Here is a 19,548-nt window from a genome sequence, read left to right as displayed (position 1 = left end):
CCATAAACATCTATGAAATGGTGCTATCAATGCACAGACAGTGCCGAGCTACGATCCTTAAAAAAAGGAACACATGTTAAGTAAACTCCACATTTACCTTAGCTTCCTGTCTAGGGATACCTTCCAAACTGGGTGGTTGAGAAGTGGAGACAAATATAGACCAGGAGAATTGCTGGACAAACAAAACTTTTCATGATGACTTGGGGCTGCTGCTTGAGATGGACATTTATGAGACAGAATGCTGGGGAGAAGACATACACAGAGAAGGAAATCCAGAAATCTGCGGGGGGCTCTTTATTTTATTTATTTAAAAAAAAATTTTAACATCTATTTGTTTATTATTATTATTATTATTAGTGTTTATTTTTGAGAAAGAGAGAGACAGCATGAGCGGGGGAGGGGCAGAGAGAGAGGGAGACACAGAATCTGAAGCAGACTCCAGGCTCTGAGCTGTCAGCACAGAGCTCAACGTGGGACTCAATTCACAAACCGCAAGATCATGACCTGAGTGAAGTCCGACGCTTAACTGACTGAGCCATCCAGACACCCAACATTTATTTATTTTTGAGAGACAGAGATAGAGCATGAGCAGCAGAGGGGCAGAGAGAGAGGGAGACACAGAATCCAAAGCAGGCTCCAGGCTCTGAGATGTCAGCACAGAGCCTGGTGCAGGGCTTGAACTCAGGAACCATGAGATCATGACCTGAGCCGAAGTCAGGCATCAGACGCTTAATCCGACTGAGCCACCCAGCACCCTGCAGGGGTCTTTAGACTCTTTTATGAAACACTAAGTTGCATTTGTTCAAGGTGTGGTATCTTGGGGTCTGAAAGAGATCTGAACGAGAGCTGAATGAAAATTCTAGATGTTTCTCAGTGCTGAGAATACTAGAGTTCTAAGCAGAGTAGATAAACCTCACTAAAAACTAGAAAACTTTTATTTCAGACTTCAGAAAGACCAAATTTAGGAATAGGCTATTCCAGATATGCCCAAGCCTTACAGGATCAAGCTGATCTGTGAATAAATTAATCACTTGCCAGAAGAATACTTGATATTCCTTAAAAGAGGTCACATAATTTGGATTTCAGCAATATAATATCCACAGTACCCAGTATACCAACAAAAATATGAAGCGTGTGAATAAATCAGGAAAAATGAAGAACAGTCAGTAGACACAGATACAGAGATGACACAGAGAACAGAATTATGAGGAAGACACTGATACCTATGATTAGCATGTTCAAATATTTAAAGGACAAAATGATTATAATAAATGAACATCAGGGGCGCCTGGGTGGCGCAGTCGGTTAAGCGTCCGACTTCAGCCAGGTCACGATCTCACGGTCCGTGAGTTCGAGCCCCGCGTCAGGCTCTGGGCTGATGGCTCAGAGCCTGGAGCCTGTTTCCGATTCTGTGTCTCCCTCTCTCTCTGCCCCTCCCCCGTTCATGCTCTGTCTCTCTCTGTCCCAAAAATAAATAAAAAACGTTGAAAAAAAAAATAAACATCTGAGAAAATCTTGGTAGAGAAAGGACAACTATCTAAAAGATGTTCTAAAACTAAAAAATACAATGTCTGAAATGAAAAAAAAAAAAAAACACAGATTGGGCACTGTGGAAGAAAATAAGAATGAATTGAAGACAGTCCACAAAAATGATGCAAACTGAAGCACAAACTTTAAAAGAATAAAAACAAACAAACAAACAAAGCCTCAGTTATCTACAGGTCAATATCAAGCACTGGTAAATATGTGTAAAAATGTTTTTAAAAATATCAGCCCACATATCCAGCAGTATGAAAGAACCACAATTCACATAAACGCAAAGAAAGCACACTTAGGTATATCATTGTCGAATGGCTAAAACTCAATGATAAACAGAAAAATGTTAAAAACTGCCAAATAAAAAAGACACATTATAGACACACAGCAAAAACTGACAAGAGAAACCACTGACTTTTTAAATAGGAAATTATACATTTCAGAAGACAGTGAAACAACATTTTAAAATGCTCAAATTTAAAAAAACATGTCAATCTGGAATTCAATATATTGCACCAAAAAATATTCAAAAATAAAGAGAAAATGAAAACATTTTTGTCAAAAAAATGCTGAATTTGTTAGCAGCAGACTAAAATTCAATGTTCAAGAGAATTCTTTTGAATGAACAGATAGCCTATAGAAACTCAATTTATGTGAAGGAATAAAGAGTAGGAATGCTTAATACATAGTTAATTTGAAATATACTTTTACACTTTCTTAATTTTTAAAAGACTACTGTTTATTTTTATTTATTTATTTTTTTTTTTCAACGTTTTTATTTATTTTTGGGACAGAGAGAGACAGAGCATGAATGGGGGAGGGGCAGAGAGAGAGGGAGACACAGAATCGGAAACAGGCTCCAGGCTCTGAGCCATCAGCCCAGAGCCTGACGCGGGGCTCGAACTCACGGACCGCGAGATCGTGACCTGGCTGAAGCCGGACGCTTAACCGGCTGCGCCATCCAGGCGCCCCAAAAGACTACTGTTTAAAGTAAATAGTAATAACATCATATTTTGAAGTTTATAATATATTTAAAAGCAAATAGTATGAAACAACAGCCCAGAAATAGAAGAGCGGTAAGGAAAAGTATATTGTCAATATGTTTTACATTAAGTAAGAGGTGATAGAGCATTACTTTGAAGCAGAGGGTGATAAGTTACAGATGTACCTTGTTTTTAAAATAAAGATAAATGAAGGAAGTGTAGTTAGTTATATAATATAGGAGATAGGTGGATTTCTAAAGGTACTTGAATAATCCAACAGAAGGCAATTTACTTAATGAAGCAGCAAACTCCTGATACCAAGCAATGGGGAAAAAATGAAAGACCAAATGGTAACATAGAAAACCAATAACAAGATGAAAACTTAAACCCAACCATAATCATAATTATATTATTGGGGGGATCATCTGAGTGCATATTTATGACATAAAATAATTTCAATTTTCTGTCTTTATAAGGGAAAATCTCAAGGGTCTGTATTTGAGGTTCACATTGATTGGTATTTTATTTTCTTAAAACCTAAATGTTGTCAGCTAAGAAGAAATCCACTCTGGGGTACAGATCTTGCCATTTAAATTCTAGGTTTTGGGTTTTTTCTGATCCTTGGTAAAGTTTTATCCAAGAAACAGAATACATACATATATATTCAAAAACATGAACCATTATAAAGTGAAATAGGAAACTGAGTGATTTAAGTTTCGGCAGCCCTCACCTTTTTTTTTTTTTCTTTTTTCAAGTCCCTGAAAGACTGTAGCTGGACTGGTTCCAGTTCTCTTTGGGATAACAAGTGACTTGAAATTAAAAACAAAAAACAAAAGCAAAAACCCACAGTCTCAAACAAGGTCAGGTAATACCATTCTCTGCCCTGCTCCCAAGGCAAAAAATATGAACACTTTTAGTAACAATTCAGGATTCAGCTTTATCTCCTAACTGCCCAGTAAGTGGAAGTTCAACATCCTGATTATTTTTAGACATCTATACTTGTGCATATTGATATATAATCTTGTATTAGATGACAACTTATTTTTTCTAAGTCCAGCAATCATTTTTAATTAAAATCCTTCTACGTGTTTTGATTGCTGTTCAACTTGCTACCGTTCAGAAAAAGCAAAATTTCTGTAGCGTTCATCTCAAATCTTACTGCTTTACAACTGTGGTATACCTTCCATTAAAAATAAAAAGACGAGGGGCGCCTGGGTGGCGCAGTCGGTTAAGCGTCCGACTTCAGCCAGGTCACGATCTCGCGGTCCGTGAGTTCGAGCCCCGCGTCAGGCTCTGGGCTGATGACTCGGAGCCTGGAGCCTGTTTCCGATTCTGTGTCTCCCTCTCTCTCTGCCCCTCCCCCGTTCATGCTCTGTCTCTCTCTGTCCCAAAAATAAATAAAAAACGTTGAAAAAAAATTAAAAATAAATAAATAAAAAGACGAAGCAGTCAATCCAGTGATTACATTGACATGGCTTTCATTGGGAAGGAATAGAAAAAGTGGTGATGGCAAAGAGAAAACCAATAGACAAAAAGATAATGAAAACCAATAGACAAAAAATACAATGATTTTCTTTAAGAGGGAGGGAGAGAGAGAATGTTATATTCAAGAAAAGGAAAAACAAAACAAAACAAAACAAAACAAAACATTGAAAGCCCATGCGTGAAGCCATAGCCGAAAACATGTTGTATGGTAAGTAGGTTTTCTTTCTTTTTCCCTCTTTTTTCTTTTTTTTTAAATAAAATCTCCTCCCAAACCATCATCACTTTTTCAATCCTCCCCAGACCAGGCTTCATCTTCAGACCCTTTGTCCCCAGATTTCTCCAGTGGAGGGCCTTCAGAGGATTTCTTTTCTGGAAGGCTTTCTGGTTCCTTGACTTCTTCTTTAAGAGAAGGAATCTTTTCCCTTGAAGCCTTTGAAGCTATGGGGCCACCTGCTTTTCCTTTTGTCTTTCACAGGGCTTAGCATCACTGTAGCCTTTGGCCTGGGTCTGGGAGTTTTCTTTTCTTTTCTCTCAGCTTTGGACTTCTTAACCATCATTTTCTTTTTCTTCTTTGAGCTGCCATAGTCACTATCATCAACATCTTCCACTAGGAAACCATCATTGCTGCCTGAATCTTTCTCCTGGAATGGTGCCTCTGACTCCTCTTCTTGCTCTTCTCCATTGCTCACATCTTCCATGAACATCTCTTTGTGTCTGGAAGCTGCTTAAGAGGCTGCCTGCTGTTGCTGGTGCACATTTTTAGGATCTCTTTCATCTTCACTGTCTTATGCAGAGTGAGAATCATCCTTCTTGGTCTTCACATATTTTTCTTCTGAGTCCTCTCTGTATTCCTGTGAATTCTTTCCAGACTGCTTGTTACTTTTAGCTTCTTGGAGAGATGGTCAAATTTTCTTAGCTGGAAGAGCCTGAATCTCTTCCATAATCTTAATCAGCATCATCAGACTCCTGACACTGAAGAATCAATGACCTTTTGATTTCTGACAGGCTGAGACGTGTTTGTTGCCAAAACAGGTCCAAATCCAGAAGCCAAAGACCAGGATCCACCCACCCACCCCACCCCACGCACGTGGTGCCACGCACCTTCAACTTTGGCATTTGGGGCTGTGGCTGCAGAACCCCAAGCTGCTGGCTTGTCAGACCCCCCCCTTGATTCAGCACCCCTTAATCAGATGATTAAGCACCCCACTGCCCCCACTCCCCCGTGTCTTCAAAATGGATGAATCAAACCAGTCCTGATAATTATATTAAATGCCAGTAGACTAGACATTCCAATTAACAAAAACATATATCCAATCTGTCAGAAACACAGAACAATGTTCAACTCCCAATATGGCACCATTTGAAGAAAACACCAAAGAGCCACTTAGTGTCAGTTTGACATTAGACCCCCTTCACCCTGGCGGTGATTCATCTTGACTAGCATTGACATATATTCTGTATATTTTCTGCTTCATAAAACCTCAACTAGCTCCAATACCCAAATGTCTACAGAGCATTATATCTTCAAGCATAAACAATGGACAAGCAAAACCAAAGGACTAATTTTACAGTGAGAAGTATGGCAGTGGGCACACAACAATGGAGTCCACTGATCTTAATGCATATACCACCACCAGAAGCTGCTGGACTGACCTTTTAATAGAGTGGCTTATTGAAGTTGTGACTGAGGCACAAGCTCAGATATGTTATTATGTGAAGATGAGCACCGCCTTCAAGGATGCAATATATACTCTTAATTTGCAACCAGTGTATGATGCTATGTCTTCAATTAATAGAAATCATGGGTCTAGAAATCAAGATGTAAAAGTGAAAGTGTTTACCTGCTTATCATCACTTTTCTTAACTCCTGCATCAGGTCTTTGCAACACTGACGTCAGTAAAGGTCTTTGCAGATCCTGATTTTCCGAATGGTTAGCTGTTCTAATTGGTACCAGCAAGAGTTTCAATAGATTTTATTCTCTGGCAATTACCTGAGAATTCTGAACTCATGCCCAGAAAAAAAAAGCAGAAACACAGAGGAATCATGGACCTAAGGGGTAGTGTCCTTGATTATCACAAGGAGCTAGAGCTACTGTTACACAACAGAGGAACAAGTTTAGTGCTCAGAGGACACACTTGAATATGTTTTGGTGCCCAATTTGCACAATCTTACCAGTTAGTGAATAAGTGTAGCAGCCACATGCAAAGAATGGCATCGTGACCAGGCTCTCAGTACCTTCAGATATGAGGTTCTTCATCATACCACTAAGTAAAGTTTCTAAATGAGTTTATTTTCTAGCCAAAGGTGAGGAAAATCTTGAATGGCTAGAATAGATGGAGATGATGAGTAGCAGTTGTGGCCAAGAGGTTGGCTTCAGCACAAAACTTCCTAGAACATATTTCCTCTGGGAAATAAGGCCCATAGGAGTCCTAATAGATCTGTTCCCAGAAATTTCATGAAGCAAGTGAATTTAAGTGGCATGGATGATGAAATATAGTGAAATATAGATGCAGTCCTGTGCAACCCAGCATACCAGCCCTTTAGTACTGAAGGAATGAATTATGCTCCTAGCTGCTGGAAGTGTTGGTAGCAGATAGCTGTCATATGTGAGTCCTCTCTGCACACTGCTCTTAGCTAGAGAGAGCAAATTCATCCAAGGCTACATCTCCTCCTGGTGCAACCTGAGACCAACAACTGATTGATTCAGGGCCATAAACATCTGGCCACTTTGCTCCAGTTCAGGACAACTTTGAAGGTCTGTCCCAGACTTTGATATTCCCATCAGATGAGCTGATGCCTTTTCACCCAACTTCTCTTAATAATCAATCTCACTTCCACTACTTTCACCATAGGTAGGTATTTACTGCAAGAGAACACTCTGTAGTAAGCTTTCTGCAAGTTAATCTGTCTCAGAGTTGGATCTGTACCTCCTATACACAGAAAACTGCAAAATCACTGATGAAAAGAAATTAAGAACTATCTAAATAAGTGAAAAATATATTTAATTAATATATTGCAAGGGTCAATATTGCTAAGATGTCCCATAGTGTCCTTTGGATTCAGTGTGATTCCATGAAATTTTTTTGCAGTTTTTTGGTAGAATCTGGGAAAGTGATTCTAAATTGTGTAGGTAAACATGTGTATCCAAATGGTCTAAAACAATCTTGACAAAGATGACATTGGAGGATTTATATTATGTGACTTTAAGATTTAGAATAAGGTGCATTAATCAAGACAATGTAGATTGGTGTAAGGATGAAAAAAATACATTCAATAAAACTAAAAAGACTTAGAAATAGACCTAATATATACTCAATTAATGAATTTTCTACAAAGACTTTAAATGCAATATAGTGAAGAATAAAAATCTTCCTGACAAAAAAATGCTAAAATAGGCAACATTCCTAAGGAAAAGAGGACATTGACTCCTATACCACTATTTTACTACATTCAAAAAAGATAATTGGAGATGGGTTGTAGATCTAAAAATACACACCAAAATTATAAAACTTAGAGAAAAAATTGTTGGAAAATTTCTCTAAGCCCTTTAAGTTTCTTAGCTAGAACATAAAATGCATGAAACACCAAAAGAAAACAAAAAGATAAATTGGATTCCATCAAAATTGAAACAGTTGCTCATCTAAAAACACCTGGTAAAAAAAGAAAAGGCAAGCCACAGCCTGGGAAAGATATTCAGAACACTTGTAAAGAAATTATATCCAGGATATATAAAGATCTCTTATAATTAATTAACAACAATAAAAGAACCAAAAAATTTTAAATGGGCATAAGACTTGAATAAACACCATACAAAGGAAAATAAGGAAGATATACAAAAGGCAAATAAATACATTACAAAATGCTCTGAATCATAAGTCATCAAGGAAATGAAAATTCAAAATACAATGAGATGTCATTTCACAAACTAGAATGGTTAAAATGTTTAAAATGTTTGATAACCTGAAATACTGACATTTTGGAGCAACCAAAATTCTCAGACATTGCTGGTGGAAAATGGCTAGTTCTTACAAAGTTAAACCTAGATTTGTCCTTTAATTTAGCAATCCCATTCATTGGTATTTGACCAAGTAAACTGAAATGTATGTCAAACAAAACATTTCTTTAAAAATATTCATAATGGTTTTATTCATAATAGCTCAAAGCTAGAAACAATACAGATATTCTTCATTAGCAAAATAAATAAATAGCATAGTCATACAATGGAATACTACTCAGTAATAAAAAGAATGACCTAAGAACTTGGATGATTCCAAAATTTATTCCCATTTACATGAATTTTTATAACAGACAAAATTAATGTCACGATAAAAATTAGACTATAGTTGCCTCTGAGGGTTTAATTGACTCAGAAAGAAAAGGAAGACAGTTCCTAGGATGCTGAAAATATTCCATCTTGATAGGGATGAGGATAATACAAGCATATGCATTTGTCATTTACTCTACATTTAAGATGAGTGTATTTCCCTGAATAAAAATTATACTTCAGGGGTGCCTGGGTGGCTCAGTTGGTTAAGCATCCCATTTTGGCTCAGATCACGATCTCACAGTTCATGAGTTCAAGCCCTGCATTGGGTTCTGTGCTGACAGCTCAGAGCCTGGAGCTTGCTTCGAGTTCTGTGTCTCCCTCTCTCCCTTGGCCCCTCCCCCACTCATGCTCTGTCTCTCTCAAAAACGAATAAACATTTAAAAAATTATAAAAAATTATACTTTAAAAAATGTAATAGGAGGTAGAATCATACGTCATGAAGCTACTAAGAGGCAACACAGTGAAATATTTCTGGGAAGGTCAAAGCCAAATTATAAGTGGTTTGTTTTTAGTGACCACATAACTCAATTTCATCTCTTCTTCCTTATAAAATGTTTCTCTTCTTGTCAGTCAGCAGATAACTATTTGGTGAACTTTCACTATTTTCTAAGCGTTGTAATCTCAGATGTCCTATGCCCCATATGTCATGGCAGATAGCTAACTGGATAATTAAGTTACATACTGGGTTTTTTTTTTATATTATATGAAATTTATTGTCAAATTAGTTTCCATACAATACCCAGTTCTCATCCCAAAAGATGCCCTCTTCAATGCCCATCACCTACACTTACCTCCCTCCCACCCCCCATCAACCCTCAGTTTGTTCTCAGTTTTTAAGAGTCTCTTAAGCTTTGGCTCTCTCTCCCACTCTAACTTCTTTTTTTTTCTTTTTTTTCCTTCCCCTCCCCCATGGGTTTCTGTTAAGTTTCTCAGGATCCACATAAGAGTAAAAACATATGGTATCTGTCTTTCTCTGTATGGCTTATTTCACTTAGCATAACACTCTCCAGTTCCATCCACTCTCCAGTTCCATCTCCAGGAACAAAGTTTCCTCAAAAAATTAAAAATAGACCTACCCTATGACCCAGCAGTAGCACTGCTAGGAATTTACCCAAGGGATCCAGGAGTACTGATGCATAGGGGCACTTGTACCCCAATGTTTATAGCAGCACTCTCAACAATAGCCAAACTGTGGAAAAAGCCTAAATGTCCATCAACTGATGAATGGATAAAGAAATTGTGGTTTATATACACAATGGAGTACTACGTGGCAATGAGAAAGAATGAAATATGGCCCTTTGTAGCAACATGGAAGTTACATACTGTTTGAACTTAGTATGGTTCCTTTTCTTTATCATCTGGAAGAACATTAGGAAAATTAATATGGAAGAAAAAAATCAACTGTTGAAAACTGTTCATCGGTGATATAACAGGGAGATTTTTTTTGTTTGGGAAATCCCTAGCCCTCATGAAATAACTGAAGTCATGTTCTTCAAGTTGAATCCTTTTCAATTCTCAAATAGTTTAATGAAAGCACAAAAACAAAATAGGACTTGTTCAGAGTTTTACTTCACTGTCATGTAGAGTGTGCCTTGCTGGAAGTTTAAGCATCATGGGAAGAGCTTGATAAATATGTAGATTTTGCCTCCTATCTTGAAAACTATTTTAGTAAGACTATGCAGCCAGGTTCTTAAAATAGTATTACAAAAAGCTAGATTTTAGAAATAAATACAGAAAAATTCTGTGGAATAAAAAAGAAAAGTCTACATGGAAGATTGCTATAGACTGTGTCCCCCAAAACTTTGTATGTTGAAACCTAACACACAGTGTGATAGTATTTGGAGGTGGGTCCTCTGGCAGGTGATTAGATCATGAGGGTGGAGTTCTCATGAATGGAATTAATGTTTTATTAAAAAGAGACCCCAGAGAGATCCCTTGCCACCACGCATGGACACAGACATTGAAAAGACAACCATATATAGGAGCGACTGGGTGGATCAGTCAGTTAAGCATCCAACTTTGGCTCAGGTCATCATCTCACAGTTCACGGGTTTGAGCCCTATGTCAGGCTCGGCACTGACAAGTGGAAGCCTGGAGCCTACTTCAGATGCTGTCTCCCCTCTCTCTGCCCCTGCCCCACTTGTGCGCATTCTCTCTCTCTCTGTCTTTCTCTCTCTCTCTCTCTCTCTCTCTCTCTCTCTCTCTCAAAAATAAATAAATAAACATATAACATTAAAAAAAGAAGAAGAAAAAAAAGAAAAGACAACCATATATGAACCAGGAAGCAGAACCTCACCAGCAAATATTCCGGTGCCTTCATCTTGGACTTCCCAGCCTCCAGAACTTTGAGATATGAGAAATAAGTTTCTATTGTTTATAAGGCACCCAGTATATGGTATTCTTTTATAGCAGCCAGAGTAGATTAAGACCGAGATCATCACAGACAAAAACCATGGCTGTGTGAATGATTTTTCTCTTCCCAGGATTTACACCTCCTTCTTGGTTCTCTTTTGGCTTTATTTCAGCCTCAAGGGACACCAGGTTGTCTACTTGCTGCAAGACCCAAAAGTGGACAAAAAACTCACTTCCCATCTTGCTCCTTGCTTAACAAAGCTAAAATCTGAAAATAACTTTACTGAGAACTAAGGAGAAAGTAAAGGAAAATAAAGAAAATGCAAAATTAGAAAAGGCCTGGACTAATAAAATACAGATTTCTGATTCAAACATAGTTAAATTGAAGCCACAAGTTAACTGGTCCAATTTACCAACATTCAGGCCAGGGTTTTGCTCACTTCCTCCAACACATTCTACTGATTAGACAGTCATCTGGGTTTGGAAAACAAAACAAAACACAAAAATCCTTTTAAGCTTACAAATTATTACTTATGGAGGCTGTCTATTATACATTTTAATTAGACATTCCTTGTTTCCCCCCCCCCCCCCCAATACAAAGCTGAGATAAGTGGGGAGGATCAGGGTTGAGCAGACAGTTTTGGAGCAAAAAACACAGTAGGGAAACAGGTCAGAGTCTAAGCTTTTAGCAACTCCTTACATGCACATGCTGTAGGCCTGAAGTGCCCTTTAAAAAGCAACTAGTCCTTTTTACACTCAGAGTCTTTCTTTAGTCCCCCACGTTTAAAGACTCTCCCTCTCTTCTCCTGGCTTTTTAATTCTCTTTGTGTGGCTTCTTCTGAACAGTGACTGAGTTGGCCAGTCTGTGACTTGGCTGTAAATTACTCCCCTGTAAGTTTCCTCTCATTTGATTGGCTTCAATCTCTATAGCCTGGCCTCTTCCCTGATCTTGGCCTAGACTCCAAAACACTGCACTGTAGCCTAGTCTGTGCTGAGGGGCCCTCCTTGTCTGAAAGTTGACTCAGATGCATGAGGAGATGAAATACAGACCTCCATATGAGCGAATCACTATCAGGGCATGGAGGATGTGAGTAAGGGTTGTGTGTGGGGATTCTAAGTTGAAAAGGAATAAAGAAAGGGAAGTGGAAGACTTAGAATTTTGTTTGACCCTGGGAATTACATCTGCTTACAACACATATCAAATCATTTTTGTTTTCCCTGATGATGAGAACGCCAGAGGTTTCTGACCTCATGGGTATTTAAGCTCTTAGTTGCCCACACACCTCACTGTTTTTCCTCTATCACCTTGAAGGGACCTTCGTATTCCCCATCCCAGGATTTAATCCTTGGCTTTCTGCTCTTCTGAGCGCTATTTAAATCACCCTTCCATTTATGTATTTTCAAATTCTGTCCCTATGCTTTCAATTTCTAACTCTGTAGTTTATGTTCAGCACTATTCCTCCCACTCTCTATTTTCCTTGAAAACAAATGTCACTTGACCTATGGCTCCCAATAGCTACCTTCCCCCTGCTGATAGAATTATTTGCTGACAAATTTATTGGAAAGACAAGAATTATTTGCTGACAAAATTATTTGAAAGATTTTATATCCAAAGCGTATGTTTTCTTTTTGTAGTCTCTTACATACTGCCATCTGGTTTCTGTTCCTGCTTTATCTCCCTCTACATTCTCTCTTAGACCTCTTTGTTGCATTAAAAACTAGGAAAGCTGCTTCACTGAAGACCATGAAAAACTTTTAGTAAATTTCCCTTCTTCCTGTGTTGCTTAAGCCAAGTAGAGCAGGGATATATTATGAAGAAAAGTAGTACTATTAATGTTAGGTATGAATCAGAAAGCTGCCTCCCTCCCAGTTCAAGTTAACATGCCTTGATTGAGGTCTTACTATATCCCAGACACTTTATTTAAATGCTAGGGAAGTAAAGGTGGGGGGGCGGGGGGAAGATGGATTGTTGAATTCCTGGATGATAACTAAATTCTTGAAAAAAATTCAAAAATTATTTTGAGCATTTTATCAGGGTGAACTTGAGTTCTAAAACTCCATTTGCAAAGGCATAATAGAAATATCTTTGCCAGGGGCACCTGGGACGCTCAGTCAGTTGAGCGTCCAGCTTCAGTTCAGATCATGATCTCACGGTTCATGGGTTCGAGCCCCACATTGGGCTCTGTACTGACAGCTCAGAGCCTGGAGCCTGCTTCAGATTCTGTGTCTCCCCCTCTCTCTTCTTCTCTTCTCTCTCTTCTGCTTGCATTCTGTCTCTCTCTGTCTCTCAAAAATAAACATTAAAAAAATTTTTAAAGAAATATCTTTGCCACAATCTTAATATCAACAAAACAAAACTCATTAGCCTCCTTTGCTTGTTCCTGAAAATATCATTTTATTTTTTACTAATGCAACTCCTTATCATATTTTTATCTTTTTTTTTTTTTTTACATCCCTTCATGTATAATCAGTCATCAGCTACATTTCCTGAAGTCTAAGTACTATACTGGTAATGCCTCTCATGGAATTGATTTACTGACTGGAGTTTTGCTTTTTAAATATACATAAAATAATGTGGTATCATTAATGTCAAAAACTAAAATTTAAGGTTAGGATCACCAGAAAATACAAAGTGGGATATTTCATGCTGGAAAAGAAATGATCCGCCCAAGAAAATGATTTAAAAACTGTGAAACTTTTTGAACCTAACAAAAGGGGAAATTAACACTCTTACAACCATCATGGGAAATTCAGCGTACTTTTTCCAGAAACTAGTAGATAAAATAGACCAATATTTACAAGACAAAAGGACGAATTAAGTAACATAAAAAGTAAACACTACTGCATTCAAAATGCAATACACATTAAATTGAAATGCACATACAGTATTTACAAAGAATGACCACATATCAAGTCAAGGAAGAAAGCCCCAAAAGTAAAAATTAAGAAAAGTATTTTATGCATACAAGTTATAATCACTTTAACGCAAAAAACAAGTATAAAACTCAATAACCATTCAAGTAAAACAAATCAAAAAACAGATTAAAAATCTGGCAAACTAGGAAGATAATAAAATTCTCTTATTCTAACACTGCATGTTTATTGGAAGTCCAAGATGTATATAATGCTTGAAACAGCTAATGGAAAACATTCTACACTTTCCTACTAAAGTCAGAAACAGAACTGTAATTTCTGCTATCGCTATTACTATCTATCACTATATTTGAGGTTTTAGGCAATGCAATAAAATAAGAATAAGAAATAAATAAAATAAATAAGAAAAGAAGTGAAACTGGAAAGATAATTTTGTATATATTATTAATATATGTGAGAGGGGAAAGCCACTATATTTATAATAAAACAAATAAAGTGGGTTTAGCACTTTAGGATTAAAGTACAATGTATAAAATATCAATAGTTTTTCTAAATCCTGCCAATAGAAGACAGAAAATCACTTCCACAGTGATAACAACAAATGTAAAGTGCTTAGGGATATACTTCATTAGAAACACGAGTATTCAACTTATGATAGTAGAAAATTTTCAGAGTAAATTCTCAGAAAACAAAATGTAAAAATGTACTAAAATTTATAAAATTAAAAATTCAAACACGACCAACAAAACAAAAACTGAATTACATGAAAATATTTAGGATAATAACAAAAAATGTTAGATAAGAGTGACTCAGGGAAAATAAGTAAGAGAAGGATTAAATAAAATATCAGAATGAAAAAGAAATATATTTAGAGATAGAATAGAATAGAAATTTAAAAACTGAAAAAAAAGTATTTTGACTTCTAAAGAGAAAATTATAAAAATATACGGAATGGCACAAGAATTCCTGAATAAATACATGTAACATCTTCATTGATGGTAAGTCTCACCATAGTTTTTCTTAATTAATACAAAATGTCGATGCAATGTAAAATAGTAAAATCAATATCCATTAGGATTTAATAGAATTTTGTCGACTGATTCTACATTTCATATAAAAGATAAATCTGTAGGAATTTGAAGATGAACAATAAGGAGAATCTGTCCTACCTACCAAATGTCAAATATACTTTAAAAGTACCATGGTATTTATGTAAGAATAGACAATGAAACCCATAAAACTAAATACAACATTCAGAAAGAGGCCCATGATTAAGTATTTGGAAAAGATGGCACTTAATATCAGGGAAGAAAAGAAACATTATTCATAAATGGTCTTGGCAAATTAGTTGAATATTTGGACAAATAAGTTAGCTCTCACCTCAGACTTTTCACAAATATAAATTTTAGGTGGATTCAAGAAAAATGTAAAATTAAATATTATAGTGTTATAGGAAAATATAAGGTAATGCTTTCTTGAGTGTAGGCTAGGGTAGAAGACAAAAAAAGGAAAAGTTATAAATAAATAAAAATTCATGGACTAAACTAAAATTAATCACATGAATTCCACTGACACAGCATCAATAAAGTTAATGAACCAGTATTTCCAGCTATTGACCTTATGCTGATACTTGCTAATGATGTGTCTAGTTTTAAAAAATGAACATGAGCACCTGATCGTATAACATGCCATAGATACAAACTTCTGGTTAAATCAGTAAATCGATAAGCAAATAATTCCACTAAATGTTTTAAATGGGCATATTGAAAAGTACACAAAATCCATTTCTTGGATTTTGGTAACAAAGTACCCATTTAAGGTATCATACTTGTAGAATTATTTCCTAGGTAAAATAGATAAATAATAAAACAATTTATTATTGTTTAAAAGTAAGAACATAGTTCCATCTCAGAATTACAGTTGCCAAATTAGTAAACTTTCATAGCAACTAAGCCAGTATTTTTCTAGCTTCATTGAGGTACAATTGACAAAAGTTATATATACTTATGGTGTAAAACATGTTTGATATATGTATATGTTGTGAAATGATTATTACAATCAAGCTAATTAACATATCCATAATTTCTCTTGGTTTTTTTGTAACTACATGAGTTCTTTGGGGGATTCCTTTTTTTATTTTTTTTTATTTTTAATCTTTTTTTTTCATTTTATTTTTTTTAATTTACATCCAAATTAGTTAGCATATAGTGCAACAATGATTTCAGAAGTAGATTCCTTAATGCCTGTTACCCATTTAGCCCATCCCCTCTCCCACAACCCCTCCAGTAACCCTCTGTTTGTTCTCCATATTTAAGAGTCTCTTATGTTTTGGCCCCTTCCCTGTTTTTATATTATTTTTGCTTCCCTTCCCTTATGTTCATCTGTTCTGTGTCTTAAAGTCCTCATATGAGTGAAGTCATATGATATTTGTCTTTCTCTGACTAATTTCACTTAGCATAATACCCTCTAGTTCTATCCACGTAGTTGCAAATGACAAGATTTCATTCTTTCTGATTGCTGAGTAATACTCCATTGTATATATATATACCACATCTTCTTTATCTATTCATCCGTCGATGGACATTTGGGCTCTTTCCATACTTTGGCTATTGTTGATAGTGCTGCTATCAACATTGGGGTGCATGTGTCCCTTCAAAACAGCACACCTGTATCCCTTGGATAAATACCTAGTAGTGCAATTGCTGAGTCATAGGGTAGTTCTATTTTTAATTTTTTGAGGACCTTCCATACTGTTTTCCAGAGTGACTGCACCAGCTTGCATTCCCACCAGCAATGCAAAAGAGATCCTCTTTCTCTGCATCCTTGCCAACATCTATTGTTGTCTGAGGTGTTAATGTTCCCCATTCTGACAGGTATAAGGTGGTATCTCATTGTGGTTTTAATTTGTATTTCCCTGATGATGAGTGATGTTGAGCATTTTTTCATGTGTCGGTTGGCCATCTGGATGTCTTCTTTGGAGAAGTGTCTATTCACGTCTTTTGCCCATTTCTTCACTGGATTATTTGTTTTTTGGGTGCTGAGTTGGATAAATTCTTTATAGATTTTGGATACTAACCCTTTATCTGATATGTCGTTTGCAAATATCTTCTCCCATTTTGTCGGTTGCCTTTTAGTTTTGCTGACGGTTTCCTTCACGTGCAGCTTTTTATTTTGATGAGGTCCCAATAGTTCATTTTAGCGTTTGTTTCCCTTGCCTCCGGAGACGTGTTGAATAAGAAGTTGCTGCAGCCAAGGTCAAAGAGGTTTTTGCTTGCTTTCTCCTCGAGGATTTTGATGGCTTCCTGTCTTACATTTAGGTCTTTCATCCATTTTGAGTTTATTTTTGTGTATGGTGTGAGAAAGTGGTCCAGGTTCATTCTTCTTCATGTTGCTGTCCAGTTTTCCCAGCACCACTTGCTAAAGAGACTGTCTTTATTCCATTGGATATTCTTTCCTGCTTTGTCACAGATTAGTTGGCCATATATTTCTGCGTCCATTTCTGGGTTCTCTATTCTGTTCCATTGATCTGAGTGTCCGTTTTTGTGCCATGGGGGATTCCTTTATATAACACTCCATAGCTGTTTTTAAAACCAATTTTCATGAAATATGTTATTTTAATCATTAACATATATTGATCAAGAGATCTGGGAGAGAAAAAAATGAAGTGATAGTGTAGAGAAATGGTAAAACAGATGAGAAAAATTCATGATCAAATGCCATAATGTTTCAAAAAATAATTCATAAGTAAGCAGCAGACAAGATCTTATTTTGTTTTAAATAGGAAAAATAAAAACATAAACAGGATAAAAGTAATTCTAGTCATGTAATAAACAGAAAACATGGATAAGAACAAAGTACAGGAAAATGTAACATTAAATTGGTAACCAACTTATAAGTAATTTGAGTAAATGTACAGTGTAGTAAATAATTAAGAAAAGATATAAGAAATTCCTAAAGGAATAATTGTGGAATAAGACTAACTCATTAAGGTACTCAGAAATTCATTCAGGCACACTCCTGGAAAACACATAATTGGAAGAATCCACAATAGACCAACTGCAGAGTTGGAAGATTATACTGAAGATGTCATCCTAACTTCAGCTAGCACAAGAGACATTTTACATATTTATTAGTTCAATTCCATTCAACAAATAGAAATATTAATAATATTAATATAAGGCACCATGTATTACTATTTCCCATATGCCTGGCCTGTAATAAATAGTTCAAATACTCATTTAATTCTCATAAAATATAAAGGTAGAAATTAATATCCTATAATCATACAGCTAGTAAGCAATAGAGGTATGAATAATTCAGGCATTTTTTTTAACTCAAAGCTTATTTTTAATTGCCTTTTTGATACCTTCTAGTTTTTTTAATATGAAATTTATTGTCAAATTGGTTTCCATACAACACCCAGTTCTCATCTGACGCCTTCTAGTTTTATTAATGTTTGTACAATACTACACAGCATTATTGTCTTTAAAATTATTTCCATTACATACTATGTGTCCAGCCCTGACTGAGTGTACTTACAAATTCTGAGAATTCATAGCCTTATACTTCAATGGTATAAACACACTTATATTAAAAGTTTATGATTAAGGGAACTTGAATACAGAGCTCTGCTTTAGTGGTCTTTGTCTCTCCCCAGTCTCTATCACAAGATGGGATGATAATAATTTTTCATCAATTCAAGAGTGCCAAAAAGAGCAGGGCAAGTACAAGGGGTTAGCGGAGATCATAAAGGGGAAAGTGAAAATAAGCTTCACATGTTTTGTGAAGGCTTCACAAAAAAAAGGAAACTTTCAGAAACTATTCACGGACCAAAAGTCAGTTGTATTTTGAGAATGCATCATGCTTCTTTCTCCCTCAACGATATTAGTTTCCTAGGACTTCTATAACAAAGTACCACAAGCTGGTGGGCTTAAGCAACATAGATTTATCTTTTGGCCATGCTGGGGGTCATAAATCTCTAAAATCCAGGTGCCAGCAGGGCTGCTTCCTTCTGAAACCTGTAGGAGGGAATCCTTCCTTGTCTCTTCAGGCTTCTGGGGTTTGCCAGCCATCCTTGGTGTTCCTTGCCCTGTGCCAGGGAAACTCCTGTCTCTGCCTCCATCGTCACGTGGTCTTCTCCTCTGTGTGTTTGTATCTCTGTCCAAATTTCCCTCTTGTTATAAGAACACCAGCTGTATTGGATTCAGAGTCCACCCTAATGATATTAACTAGGGCACATCTGCAAAGACCCTATTTCCAAAACAAGGTCACATTATGAGGTAGTGGGAGTTAGGACTTTGACACCTCTTTTGGGGGGACACAATTCAACCCATAATACTCACCCCATTATATCTAATCCTCCTCCCAACCCTATTGATTCTAGCTCCGAAGAGCTCTTTGATCCATCGTCCCTACTTGAGCTCTACTGCTTTCTCCTGGTCCACCTGAGCTACTGGGAAAACCCTTAACCAGGCTGCCTCTTTCCCCTCTTCCACCACCCAGTCCATTCTTACACATTAACTCGTCATCTTTCAACATGTCCATATGGAGTCTCACATACACACACCCACAAAAACCCCTTCATTTGTTTCCTTTTACACTTACACTAAAATCCAAACACTTTGCTGGATCTACAACTCCTTGCATCTCTGGGCCTCCACCTGCCTCTTTAACATGATCTTTAAGCCATTCTTTTCCTCACTGACTTTTTAGTATTGCTCTAAAAATCCTGTTTGTTGCATTTAACCTGCATTTAAGACTGTTCATATATATGTAACAATGCATATATAAATTATATCTACAACTAGATATATATAGTTACACACATAAAATCACATCTAGAACTAGGACTATAAATTACATCGAGGAACTGCAGTTTGTTGTATATTTTTGTTGGTTTCATATGCTAAAAGTGGGCTGGGGATTGGAATGCCCATTGAGCAAGCTCATTCACAGCAGTCATCACACAGCATATGCACCTGCTCTTTTCT

At 36.5% G+C, this 19,548-nt stretch overlaps 1 pseudogene; it reads right to left on the bottom strand.

Annotated features, from left to right (window-relative positions):
• Positions 1–4,290: 4,290 nt before the first annotated feature.
• LOC121036483 (nuclear ubiquitous casein and cyclin-dependent kinase substrate 1-like) lies at positions 4,291–19,065 on the bottom strand (annotated as a pseudogene).
• Between the last annotated feature and the right edge of the window lie 483 nt (positions 19,066–19,548).

Source organism: Herpailurus yagouaroundi, unplaced genomic scaffold (genome assembly GCF_014898765.1).
Source record: "Herpailurus yagouaroundi ecotype Mexico unplaced genomic scaffold, PumYag 162, whole genome shotgun sequence".
In the NCBI taxonomy this organism is placed as follows: domain Eukaryota; kingdom Metazoa; phylum Chordata; class Mammalia; order Carnivora; family Felidae; genus Herpailurus; species Herpailurus yagouaroundi.
This window is presented reverse-complemented; position numbering and strand designations above follow the sequence as displayed.